At 41.6% G+C, this 10806-nt stretch overlaps 1 pseudogene; it reads left to right on the top strand.

Moving 5' to 3' along the window:
* Positions 1 to 10080: 10080 nt before the first annotated feature.
* LOC127214577 (diphosphoinositol polyphosphate phosphohydrolase 1-like) lies at positions 10081 to 10569 on the top strand (annotated as a pseudogene).
* The last annotated feature ends 237 nt before the right edge of the window (positions 10570 to 10806 follow it).

Here is a 10806-nt window from a genome sequence, read left to right as displayed (position 1 = left end):
GGGTTTTAATGTCTAGTTGGTGTAGAATTCCTAGATTCTGGTGGTGTTATGCTTGCCTTTCTATTGTTTGGTGTTTTCTTGTATTGCCATCTTCCCAAAGCTTCCTCAAGTATGTGTTGGAAGGGTCTCTCCCTGTAGCTATGGTACTCCCCAGGTGGGCTTAGTTGGGTCAGAGGTTCGATGTCTGTAGCTCTGGGTGGTCCAAGCTCTCTATGAGTTATCTCCAGAGGCAGGGCCTGGCGGTGGGGGTCAAAAATCAGGCTCCAGCAGAAGACTGGTCATGGGAATTTGAGTTCTCTAAGGCTGGAACTCATGATGTTCCTTAGTCAGGTAGGCAGATCTAGCCTGGGCCTGGCACTCTCCAGCTATGGCCTCTTTGGCAGAGGCCCTGTGATGGGGGTCAAGTATCCAGTCTGCAGGCACTCAGATTGGCCCCATGGGGATAAGCCAATCTCAAGGAGGCACCCAGACCACCAAGAGAGGACTGACAGTGGGGGTCAGAGACCAGAAAGGTGGAAAGTATTGGTGGTCCCACATGGATGTGCAGGTCTATTGTGCTCAGAGAACCTCCAGGAAGGTCCCCAAAGCTGGCAGGATTGTTGGTTCCACCCTCTGTCCCAGTGCTCAACCAGAGTGGTGGGACAGTGGGCAGGGTAGGGCACAGGGTAGGGGGAGAGCAGACTCTGGTGAGGGTAGGTGGGTGTGTATCAGAACTCCAAGAGTGCTCTCGATGGGGACAGGACACAGGGGTAGTGAGATATGGAGGCAATCCAGGTAGTTACTGGGGAAGAGTGGGGGGGAGATTCCACCTGAATTGGACCCAGACTCACCTCTAGCCAAGGCCTGGTGAAGGGGGTCAAAGGTGGTGGAAGTCAAAGATTGGGCTGATAGTCAGGATGTTTCCACAGAGATAGGCAGATCTAACTGGAACTTGGCACTCTCCAGATGAGGCCTCTTTAGCAGAGGCCCTGCTTTGGGGGGGGGTCAAGGATCCAGCCTGCAGGAACTCAGAGTAACCCCATGTGGATAGGCTTATCTCTGGGAGGTGCCTGAAGCTCCAGTAGAGGACCTGAGGTGGGGGTCAGAGACCAGGCAGGTGTAAATCACAGGTCATCCCACATGGATTGGCAGGTCTAGTGTGCTCAGAGAAACTTCAGGAAGTTCCCTGTAGATGGCAGCTTAGTGATGTTTCTTTTACAAATGTGGATGCCTTTTTATTGGGGCCATAGATAGATGTTCAGAATTGACACTTAATCTTGATGGATTTTACCTGTGATGAATAAGAAATAATGGTAAATGATACTCAGGAATGTTTCCCATGTGAGTCCAGGACATCAAGGACAGCTTTCCCTGTGAATATTGGATATACAGAACTTTGTCTTATGTAAGTGCATGACAATAAGCACATCTACCCATGCTTGCTACTCAAGTGCATGCCATCTATTAACATGATATGTAAGACTTACTACCACATAGATCCATGCTATCCAGCAATGTTTATCATGACAATATATGACAGCTAGGATTTTGCCCCATGCAGGCATAGTGAAGCTCATGCAGGTATATGATATGTAATAGTTCTTCACATTCAGGTACCACATATTCAGGATATCTTCCTATTCAGATACATGATATCCAGTACTGCTTCAGATGCATATAATTTATATCTAGGACTACTACTACATTAGATACAACATATCCAGGATTGGATTTTGTTAATTTTTTTTTTAATTTTTAATTTACATATTGTTTCCAATTCCCTCTCCTTCTCCCCAACTCCCTCTTTCCCACCCTCCCAGGCCCCAAACTATCCTCCCCTCCCTCCCCCCCCAATTCATGTGTAGGGTGATGCCTTCCAGAAGGGTTCATCTAAAATGTCAAATCATTTAGAGTAGAGAGTAGGCCTTCCCTCCTGCCTCTACATTACTGGAGTATCCCTCCATGGGTTATGTGCTCCAAAATTCCTTTTTGTACGTCCAGGTTCCATTGTCCAAGGTCCCTTAGACATCCCAGGCCTTCTAACTGAGACCCATATTCAAGGGGTCTGAATTAGTACAATGCTGGATTTCCAGGTATCAGTCAGGGGGTACATTAGCTCCTCCTTGTTCAGGTCAGCTGTCTCTACATGTTTCTGTAGTCTGCTTCTGTCCTCCCTCTCTGCATCTGGATCAAATTTGGCTAACTGTATAGTAGTGGGTGCTTGCTTCTGTTTCCATCAGCTACTATATGAGGGCTCCATGATGCTAGATGAGTTAGTTCTCAATCTCATTATCAGGGAAGGGCATTTATGGTAGCCTTTCCACTGGTGCTCAAATTGTTAGTTGAGGTCAGACTTGTAGGTCTCTGGACATTTCTCTAGGTTCAGTTTTCTTGTCAAACCTATAAAGGCTCCCTCTTTTATTCTCTCTCTCTCCCCCTCTGTCTGTCTGTCTGTCTGTCTGTCTTCTCTTATCTATTCATCCCCCAACTCAATCTCCCTAGTCCCAGGTGCTTTCCTCTCCTCCCCTTCTCTTTATCTGAGCTTCTTCTCCAATCACTGCACTCCCACAACTCCCAATATGCTCAGGAGATCTTGTCCCTTTCCCCTTCTTTGGAGGACCTTATATGAATCTCTTAGAGTCCTCCTTGAATCTTAGTTTCTCTGGTGGTGTGAACTATAGTGTGGTGATACTTTGTTCTATGTCTAAAATCCATATATGTGTGAGTACATACCATGTTCCACTTTCTGTGGTGAGTTATCTCATTTAGTTTGAATTAAACAAGTTCCATCCATTGCCCTGAAAATTTCAAGATTCCATTGATGTTTTTTTTTTCCTGCGGAGTAGTATTCCATTGAGTAGATGTGCCACATCTTCTTTATCCATTCTTCAGTTAAAGGGCATCTCAGTTGCTTCCAGGTACTTTATTTTACAAATAATGCTTCTAGGAACATAGTTGAACATATGTCTTTGTGACATGAATGTGGATCATTTGGTTATATGCCTAAGAGGGGGATTACAAGGTCCTGTAGTAGACTGGTCCCCAGTTTCATGAGAAAACAACATACTGAACTCCAAATGTCTGTACGAGTTTGCACTCCCACCACCCGCAGTGGATGAGGGTTCCCCTTTCCCCACATCCTCTCCAGCATAAGCTGTTCTTGGTGTCTATAACTTTAGCCATTTTGGCAAGAGTATGATAGTATCTCAGAGCTTTCTTGATTTCCATTCCTCTGATAGCTAAGGATGTTAAGAACTTTCTTTAATGTCTTTCAGCCTCATTGATTTCCTCTATTGAGAATTTTCTATTCAGTTCTCCACCCAATGTTTCATAAGATTATTTGGAATTTTGGTGACTAGTTTCTTGAGTTCTTTGTATATTTCAGAGATCAGCCTTCTGTCAGATGTAGGATTGGTGAATATCTTTTCCCAGTCTGTGGGCTGCCATTTGGTTATGTCAACTGTGTCCTATGCCTTACAGAAGCTTCTCAGTTTCAGAAGGTCCCATTTATTAATTGTATATCTCAATGTCTCTGCTACTGGAATTATGTTCAGGTAGAAGTCTCCTGTAACAATTGTTCAAGGGTACCTCCCACATTCTTTTCTAAGAGGTTCAGTGTGATTGGATTAATGTTGATATCTTTGATCCATTTGGCCTTGAGTGTTGTGCATGGCGATAGACATGGGTCTATCTGTAGTCTAATAAACACCATCATCCAGATGTGCCAGTACAAATTGTTGAACATGCATTCCTCCTCCCATTGTTGACAGCTTTTAGTGCTGTCAACAAAAAAAAAAATCAGATGTTAATCACAGTGTGGGTTAATGTCAGGATTTCAGTTTTGATTCCAATTGTCTACCTATTTTTGTGGCAATACCAGGCTGCTTTCAAAATGTGGCTCTGTAGTACAGTTTAAAGTCGGGGATGGTGATGCCTCCTGGAGTTCCTTTATTGGACAAGGTTGTTTTGGATATTTTGAGGCTTTTGCTTTTCCATATAAAGTAGAGTATTATCCTTTCAAGGTCACCGAACAATTGTGCTGGGATTTTAATGGGGATTGCATTGAATATGTAGATTGCTTTTGGCAAGATTGCCATTTTTACTATGCTGATCCTACCTATCCTAGAGCATGGGAAATCTTTTCATTTTCTGGTATCTTCTCTAATTTCTTTCTTTAAAGACACAAACTTCTTGCTATATAGGTCTTCCACTTGTTTGGTAAGCTTTACCCTAAGATACTTTGTTGTTTGTGGCTATTTTAAAGTTTGATGTTTCTCTGAATTCTTTCTCAGCCTCTTTGTCATCTGTATATATAGGGCTACTGATTTTTTTTTTTTTTTTTTTTTTTTTTTTTTAGTTATCTTGTATCCTGCTAGTTTTTCTGAAGGAGTTTTTTAGCAGTAGAAATTCTCTGGTAGAGAGGAACTAGGATACAAGTTGTATTCTAAGAGATTCATATAAAGTCCCTCACAGAACTGGGAAGGGACAAGTCCCCCAGACCTCAGGTAAAGTGGGGGACAGCTAATGGAGAGAGAAGTAGGAGAAAATGAGAGGGAGGAGAGGAAGGCATGTGCGACCAGGAGGTTTGAGCCTGGTTAGGAATGGAAAATAGGAAAGAGAGAGAGAGAGACAGAGAGAGAGAACATAAAAGAGGGAGCCAATATTGGTTTGAAGATAAAGTTGAACACAAAGAAAGGTCGAGGGAACTACAAGACTGCTCCCAACTAACAATCTCAGCTCCCGTGGAAAGGCTATCATAAATGCCCTTCCCAGAGAGTGAGATCAACAACTAACTTCTCCATGGAGTCCTCAACTAATGCCTGTTGAAAACAGGAGCAAACACCCATACATAAACACTGAGTCGAACTAGAACCCAGAAGCAGATGGAGAGGACAAGACCATGCGGTAGAAGTACATAGAGACAGCTTACCTAAACAAGGAGGAGCTAAGGGCCACTAGACTGATAGCTGGGAAGCCAACAGGGGACTGACTCGGACCCCCCTGAATATGGGTCTCAGCCAGAAGTTCTGAGCAGTCTAAGAGACCTCAGACAGTGGAGCCAGGATGTATCCCTGGTGCACAAAAGGACTTTGCAAACATATCCCCCATGGAGGGATAACTGCCTTATTCTAGAGATAGGAGAGAAGCCCTAGTCCCTACTTCACAGGACCTGTCAGATCTACATGACCCCAACTGGATGGCATTCCCCTACATATGGTATTGTGGTGGGGGGTGGGAGGGGAGGGTGTTTAGAGTGCATGGGAGAGGGCAGAGAGGGCAAAAGGGAGGGAAGAAGGGAGGGAGGGCTGGAGGGGAGGGAGGGAGGGAGGGAGAGGGTACTGGGATCGACATGTAAAATAATAAATTAAAAAAAAAAAAAAAAAAAAAAAACCGCTTTGACTCCAAAATTTAAGTTGAAGAACAAGTTACTGGGGAAAAGTATTTCTATTTTTGTTTCCACAGAAAATGAAAAGATGTGGATTCCTTCCAGACTAATGTGGTTTGATCACGCCAGACCGCCTGAAACAGAGTACAAGCTGATCCTACATTCCAAACAGCTGGACAAAACAGCCCTACAGACTACAGCTAGGATATCTGAATCTTCTTCGAATCCCCCAAGACAGCACCCCTTACCAGCAGGAAGTAGTTTGGATAGAACGACGCCCAAATTCCCAAGTATTGTGTATAAATGTTTGTTTTCATTTAATTGGACTTTGTTATATAAAATTAAATAAAAAAATAAATAAATAAAAATTAAAAAAAAAAAAACAGAAATTCTCTGGTAGAATTTTTTGGGTCACATATGTAAACTATCATTTCATCTGCAAATAGTGTGAGTTTGAGTTCTTCCTTTCCAATTTGGATCCCCTTGATCTCATTTTGTTGTCTTATTTCTTTAGCTAGAACTTCAAGTACAATATTGAAGAGATATGGAGAGAGAGGGCAGCCTTGTCCTATCGGGCCTTAGGCCTTAGGCTTTTTTTTTTTTTTTTTTTTTTGTGAGGCTTTTGATTACTGCTATCTCATTTATGGTTATAGGACAATTTAAGTTGCTTATCTGTCTTTGGTTTAATTTTAGTAAATGATAGTTACCCATTTGAATTTTCAAAATGTGGGGAGCACAGGTTTTCAAAGTATGACCTGAAATTCATCTGTATTTCTTCAGTGTCCATTGTTATGTCCCCCTTTCCCCTTCTGATTTTGTTAATTGGCTTATTCTCTCTCTGCTCCTTTGTTAGTTTTAAATAAAGTATTGTATATCTGGTTAATTTTCTTGAAACACAAACTGTTTTTTGCATTGATTTTTTTTTTTTATTGTTTTCCTGGTTTCTAGTTTATTGATTTCAGCCCTCGAATTGATTTTTTTTCCTTGTGTCTACTCTTCTGGGGTGAGTGGTGTGGGTTTGCTTATTTTTGTTCTAAGGATTTCAATTGTGCTGTTAATTCTCTAATGTGAGTGTCCTCCATGTTCTTCATATGGGCACTCAATGCAATGAACTTCCTTCATAGCACTACTGTCAAAGTGTCCCATAAGTTTGGGTATGATGTGTCCTCATTCTCATTGAATTTATTAAGTCCTCAATTTCTTTCTTTATATCTTCTTGAACCAGGTATGGTGCAATTGCTCATTGTTCATGTTCGACGAGTTTGTACAGTTTCTGCAATTTCTGTTGTTGTTGAATTTCAACTTTAATCATGTTTGATAATATACAGGGGACTATTCCAATTTCTTTTGTATCTGTTGAGGTTTGTTATGTTGCCAAATATGTGGTTGATTTTAGAGAAGGTTCCATGTGGAGCAGAAATGAATGCATATTCTTTTGTGTTTGGATGGAATGTTCTGTAGATGTCTGTTAAACCCAATTGAGACATAACTTCTGTTAGATCTTTTGTTTCTTTGTTATGTTTCTCACTGGTGGTCCTGTCTAGTGGTCAGATTTGGGTGTTAAAGTCTTCCACCGTGAGTGTGTTAGGTTTTATATGAGCTTTGAGTTTTGGTAGCAGTTCTTTCATGAATGTGAGTGCCTTCATATTTGGTGCATAGATTTCAGAATTAAGACTTTGTACTTAGTTTTTGAAGATGGGTGTTTCTGTCCTCCCACATAATGCCTCCAGGTCCCACCACCCTTCAGCCCCTAATAAGCACACAGAAACTGCATTAGCTATAAAAATGATGGCTGAAGACTAAGGCTTCTTACTGGCTGGTTCTCTCTTAATTTTAATCAATAACTACTTACCTAAGTATTCCTACAAGATCTTATCTTACACGAGAATGCCAGGTGCATCCTATCTTCTCCATCATTATATGGTATCACTTTCCATGGCACCTCAATCTGTCTGCCTAACCCAGCCTTCTCATGGCCTGGCAGTTCTTCTGCCTATGCTTTCTGCCTGGCTATCGACCAAACAGTGTTTTATTTACCAATCAATAAGACAAGCATATATATCATATATATATATATATATATATATATATATATGATACTCCCATCATTTCCTCTTTTCTGTATAAATAAAAACTAATGTTTTAACTTTAACATAGTAAAATTATATATAAAAAACACTTATCCAGGAAGAACTATAACTAATAATGTTTAGTAGATTAATTTTGGCAAATTTTGGCAAAATTTAAAGAAAAAATTCTATATCTTATCTTTTTGAGTCTAAAGATTCACATGTAGCTTATCACTTATCATAACTAAAGAAATCCATAAACATAACTATCTGCCTTCAAATGAATCAAAGACCTCAAAGATTAACATATAATGTCCATAATTGAGAGGGACAGCTAGATGCCTGGACAGTCACCAAAGTTCTTTTATAATGTTGGGGCATCTATGTTCAGCCCACAGGCCATTGTGTGTTGGCACACTTCTCAGTGAAGCAGGAAATTTTAAACTGTCCACCTGTATTGGCAGTTTGTCAGTCACTTTACTTGAGTTCTGCAGAATGTCTAGCAGACTCTTACATGAAGAATCCTGAAGGACTGTCCCATTATGTTTTGCCAAATTCAGCAGCCACTTTCCTGTGGGTTTTGCATGTCCAGGTTATACAGCATTCAGTCAAACAGTCCAGGAAAGAGTAATTTCTTGCCAAATGACTATTATCTGCCATGTTGAAGGAAAACTCTATAATGAGTTTCCTCAATGCATATCTAACTCTCTGACAAAATTGGTGTTTCCTGGAGAAGTTGTGCAATAAAAAACTCTAATAAATTATTTTAAATGTCATATTCTGTAGGTCTTTGAAAGGTTTAAAGTATATTTGGCACTTGAAATATATCTCTACATATCTAGAAAACCTAACATGATTATAAGTTTTTATTATCATAGGTGACTATCTATAGTCTACATATAATTATACATATATTCTTATTTTACATATCTATCCCAGTTCACTCTTCCTCCCATGTCCCCCGACGCCTGCTCCTGTCCCATTCCCCTTCCACTCCACAGGGAGTGTGATGCATTCCAGGAGGGATCATCAAAATCTCTAAGTCATGTGGAGTAGAATCTATGACCTACCTCTGGCCTTTAGGCTAAGGGAGTATTCCCCCATGCAGAATGTGCTCCGAAAGTCCTTTTGCACACCAGAGATACATCCAGGTTTAATTGTCAGAGGTCGCTTAGACTGCCTAGGCCTTCTAACTGAGATGCATATTCAGGAGTTCTGAGTTGATCTGATGCTTGTTTCCCACCTATCAGTCTGGGAGTCTATGAGCTGTCCCTTCTTCAGGTCAGCTGTCTCTATGGGTTTCTGTACCCTGGTATTGACCCCTCACTCTTGACCCCTCACTCTCTGAAATTGGATTCCAGGATATCAGCTCAGTGTTTAGCTCTGGATGTCTGCTTCTGTTTCCATTGGCTACTATATGAGGGTTCTATGATGGCATATTAGTTAGTTATTAATGTCATTATCAGGGAAGGGCATTTAAGGTAGCCCCTTCACCGTTGCTCAAATTGTTAGTTGGGGTCATCCTTGTAGGTCTCTGGACATTTCTCTAGAGTCACTTTTCTCTTCAAATCTATAAGCACTACTTCTATTATGGTATATCCTTTTTGCTCTCTGTTTTCGACCCCCTGACTCAACATTCCTGGTCCCACAGGTTCTCCTCTTCTCCACTTCTCTTTATCCTAATGCCCTCTCCACTCACTGCCCCCCCACTTGCAATATTCTCAGAAAAACTTGTTCCTTTACCCTTCTGTGAGGCACCTTGTATAAAATACTTAGAACCCTCCTTGTATCCTTGTTTCTCTGGCGGTGTGAATTATAGGCTGGTGATACTTTGCTCTATGTTTAAAATCCATGTATGAGTGAATACATACAATGTTACTCTTTTTGTGACAGGGTTATCTCACTCAAGATGGTTTCTTAAAGTTCTATTCCTTTGCCTGATTATTTCAAAATTCCATTGTGTTTGTCTACTGAGTAGTATTCCATTGTGTAAATGTACCCAACCTTCTTTATCTTAGTTGCTTCCAGGTACTTGTTATTACAAACAATGCTGCTATGAACATAGTTGAACATATGTCTTTGTTGCATGGATGTGGATCTTTTGGGTATATGTCTAAGAGTGGAATTGCCAGGTCCTGAGGGTAGACTGATTCCCATTTTCCTGAGGACCAGCCATACTGATCTCCAAAATGGCTGTACAAGTTTGCACTCCCACCAGCAGTGGACGGGTGTTCACCTTTCTCCACTTCCTCTCCAGGATAAGCTGTAATTGATATTTCTAAATTTAGCCATTCTGGCAGGAGTAAGATGGTATCTCAGAGTTGTTTTGATTTCCATTTACCTGATGGTGTGGATGTTGAACAGTTTCTTAAGTGTCTTTCAGCAATTTTGGATTCCTTTTTTTGAGAATTCTCTATTCATTACTGTATTCCACTTTTTAATAGGGTTATTTGGTGTTTTGGTGGCTAGTGTCTTGTTTTCCTTCCATATTTTGAAGATCAGCCCTTTGTCAGATGTAGGATTTGTGAATATCTTTTCCCAGTCTGTGGGATGTCATTTGGTGTTGTCAACTGTGTCCTTTTCCTTAAGCAAGCTTCTCAGTTTCAGGAGGTCCCATTTGTTTATTGTCCATCTTAGTGTCTGTGCATGGAGCCTGAGGAGGAGCTGAGTGTGGCCGCGGTCCGTGAAGTCTGTGAGGAGGCTGGAGTAAAAGGGACCTTAGGAAGGTTGGTTGGAATTTTTGAGAACCAGGAGAACAGGACGTATGTGTACGTGCTTATTGTCACAGAAGTGCTGGAAGACTGGGAAGACTCCATGAACATTGGAAGAGAGAGTGGTTTAAAATAGAAGATGCCATCAAAGTGCTACAATGTCACAAGCCCGTGCAGGCAGGCATCCTACTTTGAGGCGCTGAGGCAAGGCTACTCTGCCAACAACTGCACCCCTGTCGTGGCCACCTCATACTCCACTTCTGTGTCAGGCATTAGATGACTGCAGACTTGCTGTAAGAGCCAGAGAGTGGAAACCAGACTGAAGTGTGGCTCTCCTCACCACTCCCTCACCCTCCTCACAGCCTCCTCTTTGACCCAGACATGGTGGGCAACAGAGAGGGGTACACTGAGGCGCTGCTGGGTTGTGGAGTGATATGGGTGGTGTGTGGGGTGATGGGAACTTCTTTCTCTTTTTCCTGAGGGTGGGACTGGGATGTAACTCACGAGTAATTTCCTGCTTGCTCCATTCTTCCCTCACTCACCCTGCCCTCTGAGAGAGGAACCCTGTTCTCTCTCCCATTTTGGGTTCTGAAGCGTTCCCATTTGCCTCATCCCAGCCTAGCCAGGTATTTTCTCTAAATTTTTATTTTTCATTAAAAGA

Source organism: Phodopus roborovskii, unplaced genomic scaffold (assembly GCF_943737965.1).
Source record: "Phodopus roborovskii unplaced genomic scaffold, PHOROB, whole genome shotgun sequence".
NCBI classification, from domain to species: domain Eukaryota; kingdom Metazoa; phylum Chordata; class Mammalia; order Rodentia; family Cricetidae; genus Phodopus; species Phodopus roborovskii.
The sequence above is the reverse complement of the archived record's forward strand: the minus strand, read 5'-3'. Positions and strand labels throughout refer to the sequence as shown.